This window comes from Lactuca virosa, chromosome 7 (genome assembly GCF_052849685.1).
Source record: "Lactuca virosa cultivar CGN04683 chromosome 7, Lactuca_virosa_CGN04683_v6, whole genome shotgun sequence".
NCBI lineage: Eukaryota > Viridiplantae > Streptophyta > Magnoliopsida > Asterales > Asteraceae > Lactuca > Lactuca virosa.
The window spans coordinates 212,370,613-212,378,017 of NC_136432.1; the positions used below are offsets into that span (position 1 = coordinate 212,370,613).

General features: G+C 31.6%; 1 long non-coding RNA gene and 1 pseudogene across 1 annotated transcript; both read right to left on the reverse strand.

Annotated features, from left to right (window-relative positions):
- Window positions 1-693: 693 nt before the first annotated feature.
- Window positions 694-1,194, reverse strand: LOC145126125 (uncharacterized). The gene is made up of 3 exons (XR_013716348.1): window positions 1,114-1,194; window positions 934-1,020; window positions 694-856 (listed from the first exon to the last, which is right to left on the reverse strand). It is a non-coding gene; the product is annotated as an uncharacterized LOC145126125 (long non-coding RNA).
- Window positions 1,195-1,402: 208 nt separating this feature from the next.
- Window positions 1,403-7,141, reverse strand: LOC145127525 (uncharacterized; annotated as a pseudogene).
- Window positions 7,142-7,405: the final 264 nt, after the last annotated feature.

Sequence of the window (7,405 nt, forward strand, 5' to 3'; positions counted from 1 at the left end):
AGTGAGGACTAGGTTATTAGAGCTAAGATCAAACCAATCTTAGATAAGCAATTGAGTTATTAAAATTAGGCTCTGCTAGAGAACTCATATTATGATCATAATTGTGTTTTGTTAATCAATCTTACATAGCTCCAATCCATTAAATAATTGATTATGTGTTAACTTAAGTGTGAACATACTTTGATTTACATGAATTAATTAATGTTAGTAGATTTAGAACTAAATTGCTAATACTATCTTAATTGGTAACCAACAGTAATTGTCATAGCTAATCTATAAACCATTGAGGGAAAGCAGATTCGAACTAACAGAAGTGTTTTGTTTACTGATTGAATTTGTGTTAAAGAATTAAGTTCATCTAAACTTGCAAAATTAGATAAATCCCCTTCCTTTGTTAGTAATTAGGTTAATTTAGTAGTAGATAGATTAATTAGTCAAAACTGTTCCCTGTGATCGACACCTGACTTACCCGACTATTCTATAATTTGACTAGGTACACTGCCTAGGTGCAATTTAGTTAGTTAACTTAGTTAGGTTATAAATATAAAATAAGGTGTAGCTATTTGCAAGCATCAATAACCACTCATTCTCTTCTTTTGTTTTCTCTCATTTCCGAGTCTTATCCAATTGAGGATTTCGAGAGTACCACCGAAATGCTTTAATTTGAAAGTGAATACATGATTCGTAGAATTCCAAGTGATTTTACATCCCAAATTTCTAACAATCTCAACTTTATTCATGAAGGAACTAGAACACAATATGTTTTTGCATCCTACTGGCGTTTATTGATTATTCGTAAGCTTAAAGCTTAATCGGCCACTTTTTGGTTGAAACTCGTGTCCATGCAAACAACAACCTACAAAGAAAAGTCAATCTTGTTAATGATATACATGCACGATTTCTATCAAGTTTGATTGTATTGTATGTGCATACTTTTCCAATGCTTTTTCCAGAATGGATATATTCAACTGCATCAACAACAGATTGCACACCCACAAAGCTCTTAGGGTCTATTCCAACCTGATATGATTGCAAAGAAAGAGTAGCATGTGAACTCTATTAGAAAGAATTATCCCAAAGATGCTAATAAAGTTATAATATATATGATGATACCTTTAGCTTTCCCATAGAGAAAAGATGAACCATATTATCTAGATGTCTTTTCCATACGTGCTGATAATGGCCTAGGTTGAATCCAATATGCAAGTTTCTCAAATTTTTACCATGAAAAAGCAAAAAAAAAAAAAAACATATGCACTCAAAATTTTCCGATTAAAATTGAAACAATTTGCTACTTCTGAGTAAAATACCAATTTGACTAATAATATTGCTCTAGTTTACCAAGATGTTATGTATCCATAAACTTATTCGGTTTTTTTGTTTTCCTTTAAGGGTACTTTGGCTATTTGGCAACTAATCGAACACATCCCTTAAAATGTTAAAATATGGTTCATTTAGACATTTCATTTTCATGGGATGGATGTAAAACTTGAAACCATTACATACCACAGTCTTGCTCTGTTGGTGAAGTATATCACATATTCCTGAATAGTTTCTTGGTTCATGTCCGATCCCTTCTTTATACTGAAACTAAAATAGGAAAGATACGTGTGATAAGGGAGAACTATATAGAATTATATAAAATCAAATAAAAAGAACATAAATACTACAATTTATTAAGTCAATTACCTGAGAGGTCGTTCCAATGACAAGCATTCACCCGAAAGTTGCTAACGCATCGAAGCATGAATCAAACATGTCACCACCAACAGATTCGTAAACAATATCAACCCCTTTTGGGAATTCATTCTTAAGAACCTGACAATTTAATTTGTATATATAATTATATACCATAACGAACATTGTTTAATACTTAAATCGACTTTAGATGATGGAAATTAAGGTACATACATCTTTTACAGATTCATCTTTGTAGTTGATGACTCGATCAACTCCCAAATCCCTTAGAAATATAGCCTTATCCTTGCCTCCACAGGTTGCAACTACTTTGTTTCCAGCTAATTTTGCCAGCTAATATTATCCCATAAAATCGGTCATGATTAATTCATCACATACAATTAGATGAGATTATTAAAAAGCTTTAGATAATTACTTGAACTGCAAATTGTCCGGTTCCTCCTGCAGCAGCAGTGACAAGAACTGTCTCTCCAGACTCCATGTGTGATGCCTGTAGGAAAAAGGTAACGTGCAAATGAAGTCTCAATAAAAAAATATGCATATTACATTTTAATTAAAAATTAAAATATAAACAAACCTCTAGAGCAATGGATGCAGTAAGTCCAGAAGCAAGCATGGCAACAACTTCAAGGTAGGGTGATTCAACAGGAATAATGAGTTCTGAGGGTACCTAATAATATATCATGGTAATTAAAATCAGATAAGAAATTGATCCTACCCCTTGTAATTTTGCATTTGAGTTAATAGTTTATCTAAAATACTCGAATGTAAACAGATAAAAAAAGAAAATAATTCAATATAATCATGTACCATGGTAAATTCAGAATAAGCTCCCATATTAAGTATTGCTGCTGGAGTGCCGACTTTTAGATTTTTAACCTCATCACCCACTAAAGCAATTAACCCTACAACCTTTATTTTGTAAATGGTCAAAACCATGAACCAAATTTCCAAAATTTTTAAAACAAATCCTCGAATCCAGAAATTTAACTCGAATTCTAAAAAGTATTACATTATCAATGTTGTTAGTATGTGTTTTTATACCTCAAGTCCAGGATAAAATGGAAGTTTAGAGCTGATTTCTTCTTTGGTTCCACTCAAGTAACCATTATTACTATATTCCACCTGTCATGCTAGAAAACATTACATTGGGAAAAGAAGACGAACAATGTAAATTGATGTTCAAGAATCATGCCTTTTTTTTGCATCTTGTTTAAACAATATGAGAAAAATTAAATACAAAAATGATTGCGGGTTGAATATAATTGTTGAGGCCAACAAATTAATAGGTTGAAGATGCTATTAAAAGGAATAAATTAAACATGAGCAATTAAAAAAGGTTTTTTGGCTTAATGGTATCAGAAGTGTCCATCCGCAAGTTCTTAAGACCAAGTTCAAGTCTCGTGACAAATAAAAAACAGATTGCATGAGTGTGTGATTTAGTTGTTCAATAAAGAAAATAATTACTATGTGATTTATTGTTTTTAATATATTGCAACCAAAAAACTTACATCGCCTGCATTGACTCCAGCATATATGATTTTTAAGAGAACATGATCTGGTTTAATCGGCAATTTCAATGGTGCGCGCACTGTACGTGTAGCATTCCGAAAATTTCTAGTAAGGGTGTGAATAATTCTGCATCACAAGTGTCAAATGGAAAAATTCGTAATCAAAATCTTACAAATATTGAAAATGATGAAGAATATATATATATATACTGACAGTTGCTCAAAGGTATGAGGGATCTCGATGGTAGAATTAACAACTGATGAAACTGTCTTCTTCAAACTTGATGGGATCACTGTCAAGGTTTTTGCTTCTTGAGATGAAGTTGGCATGTATTCAAGGCCTCCATTTTTTGTGATAAGTAAACAAGAGCCAGCTTTACTTTCATCAGTAATAAGCTGAAAGGCACCTGATTCATCGATGACAACTCAAACAACTAATTAATTTCCTAATTTAAAGAATCAGTTTCCCTCTATTTCTCTCCTCTGATGAAGTAATAGAACATAGTACCTTGTATGATTGTATCCATGGAAGTAGAGCTTCCATTGAGGTTAAGAAACTGAAAACCCACATGTTTAGCCTTCTCAGCTCGATTAATCTGCATATATATATATATATATATATATATATATATATATATATATATATATATATATATATATATATATATAATAGTATTAGTAGAAGTTTAACCGGATAAATCCAAAATTAATGGATTGCATAAATATGAGTGAATTAGTTTTTTGATTTAGTCAAACACTTATTATTTGCTAAACATAACGGAAATTTTCATGTTTTCTTATTTAAAGCAAGCTTTTACTTTTTATTCTTTCTCTCTATCTTTCTCTGTTCGGCAGAAATACCACACAATAAAATTTCTTTCTTTATCTCCTAATTATAGTCATCATGAATTAATTTGCATAGACTTTTTTAAATTTAATCCAACAATATTTCAAAATAAAGAACCATATGATTGCAAACCCTAGGCAAGTCGCATGAAATAACTTATTAAGTATAAAATTTATGGTTTTGTAAGAGATTTTAATCATTTTATCATCTTTAACGTGAAAATAAAGTCTTAAATAAGGAGTTTGGTGTAACCATTGGGCAAAGCACATTGACACGGATGCCTTTTTCCTTGTAAGAAGAAAGTGATCTTGTAAAGATAACCACACCCCATTTAGAAAAAAGAAACAAAACAAAACAAAAAATAAACATGAGAAAACATATATATATATATATATATATATATATATATATATATATATATATATATATATATATATATATATATATATATATATATATATATATATATATATCGAGAACAATTATAAAATTGAAAACGCAAAAACATTTTTAAGCCACATATTTACCCACTTCAATTTTTGAATTAAAAATACAAATATATATATATATATATATATATATATATATATATATATATATATATATATATATATATATATATATATATATATATATATATATATATATATATATATATATGGGAAAAAGGAATATACATTACAGCCTCACCTAAGCTTAGGTACTAAACCTCTTGAAAATACATTGTTTTATTATATAAAGATTACGGTTAATGGATTCACGATTAATACTTCAAGATGTAAATTCAAGATCGAAACAATAAGGTTTATGGTTTAGGGTTTAGGTTTAGGTTTAGGGTTTAGTGTTTAGGTTTAGGGTTTAGGGTTTAGGGTTAGGGTTTAGAATTAGGGTTTAGGGTTTACATTTAGGGTTTAGGGTTCAGGTTTAGGGTTTAGGGTTTAGGGTTTAGGTTTAGGGTTTAGTAATGTTCACTTGGGTGAAGTAATAAACGATAATTTAGGAAAGAAAACTGAGATGGTAAAACGATAATGAAAGAAAGAAATGTTATGGAGGATGATATATTTACCAAGTGAAACCAAACCGAATATATTTAGCATGTTAAAACACCATATTTTAGAAGTTTAGTACCTAAGCTTAGGTGGGGCTGTAATGTATATTCCCTATCCCCTATATATATATATATATATATATATATATATATATATATATATATATATATATATATATATATATATTAAACTAAAAGAGAAAAATAAAAATTTTGGTTATTATTACACCACCACGACCACCATCTACCACCCACCAACCACCAACTACCTCGACCATACACCATCGCCACCCCACCCACCAAATACCACAACCGACTATCGACCACCCACACCACCATCACCACCACTCACCACGAATACCCACCATCTACCATCACCACCATCCACCCACCACCTACCACCTCCCACCACAACCCCCCCCCCCCCCCCCCCCCAACCCAACATAACCACCACCATCACCCGCCAACCACCCCTACTGACCACTCCCACCCAACACCACCCACTACCACACTACCTACCACTCACTACCCATCCCCACTCCATTATTGCATATCGCCTACCACATATCACCCACCATTACCACTATCCACCACTACTCACCACTCACCATCCACCATTCGCCACCACTTACCACCCAACACCACTTCAGCCACCACCTACAACCCATCATCACCTACTACCCACGACCCACCATAACCACAATCACCATCTTATTCACAAATCATCACACTATCGCAACCCCAACCAACCCTACCAACAACACCACCTGCAACTACCATCAACCCTCGCTTTGACCCCCAACCCCACCTCAACCCTTACTACGCTACCAACACCACCACTCGGCGCCAACTTAAGCCCCCACTTTCACCTCTCCACCATCCCCACATGCGATTAAGTTATTCACATATGATTAAACTATGTTATTCACATATGATTAAAGCATATTATTCATATATGATTAAACCATGTTATTCAAATATGATTAAAACATGTTATTATTTTTTAATTAATTTTCAAACCTGACAATAAAAATTAATGGTTCATATTTATTATCGCGTTATCGACCATATAATTGCTCTTATTATATATATATATATATATATATATATATATATATATATATATATATATATATATATATAATTTTTTACATTCCTACCAAAATTACATTCGTATTTTATCTTGGCTATATATATATATATATATATATATATATATATATATATATATATATATATATATATATATATATATATAGTGTAATGTCTATATACCTTTGCTGGAAGAATAGATAGGGTCAGAGATCATTGGATATGCCGAACCCAAATTTATCACTACACCAGGTTTTTTTGCAGCTTCCATTATTTTGATCTGCATTTTTTTTTGGAAATAGATGATTTATTAATGTACTATATAAAACCAATTATCTTTTAAGTAAATAATTCTAACATATTGGAACCAATGGAACTTTAAATTGACTATAAATAATAAAATTATCTGTTCAGACGGTAATTAACAGAGTATAATATACATGTTCATCTATTGATTTATAGTTCAACTTGATAAAAACAAGTCAACATCAAGCATATATACCGCTTTGTGGGTGCAATCAATAACTGCTAAAAGATTCACATCGAATGTATGTCTCCATGATTTTGATCCATCTGTTTGGTCTTCATAAAATGGCACAGAAGTTTCGATATCAGCACAATTTATACAAATATCCAAACCCCCGTATACTTCCACGTGCTTTTCAAATGCAGCAGCCACTTCTCCTGTTTATTGAATAAATGTCAATGAACTTCACAATTACTATATATAATAAGTAGGAAAAAATGAATTAACTCACCTTGGTTACTGACATCGCATCTTACAAAGATAGCAGAAGGGAATTTTAATGATCCGGAATGAAACTTGAGATTTTCTTTTTGTGAAAGTGATGCAACCTCCTCTCCTTTCTGAGCAGAAGTATCAACCACTGTGACAAATATACCCTTTTTGGCAAGAGCTAGGCAAAGAGCCCTACCTGCATGCATGCATGTATATATATATCACAGTAGAGAGTCACGAACATCATCCATTTGAAAATAACTACTTGAATCAACAATATTGTCACCATTTTTATGAAAATAACTACATGTATATATTAAGTTACTCCTTGGCGATCTAGCAAAACCGCTAATTAAAAAGTAAAACACATGGGCAGTTAATTAATTAGTAAATCGAAATATGAAGATAGCAGATTTGCAGCGATTTATATTATTATTGGGGTACCGTACTTGCCATAAATACAATAATGC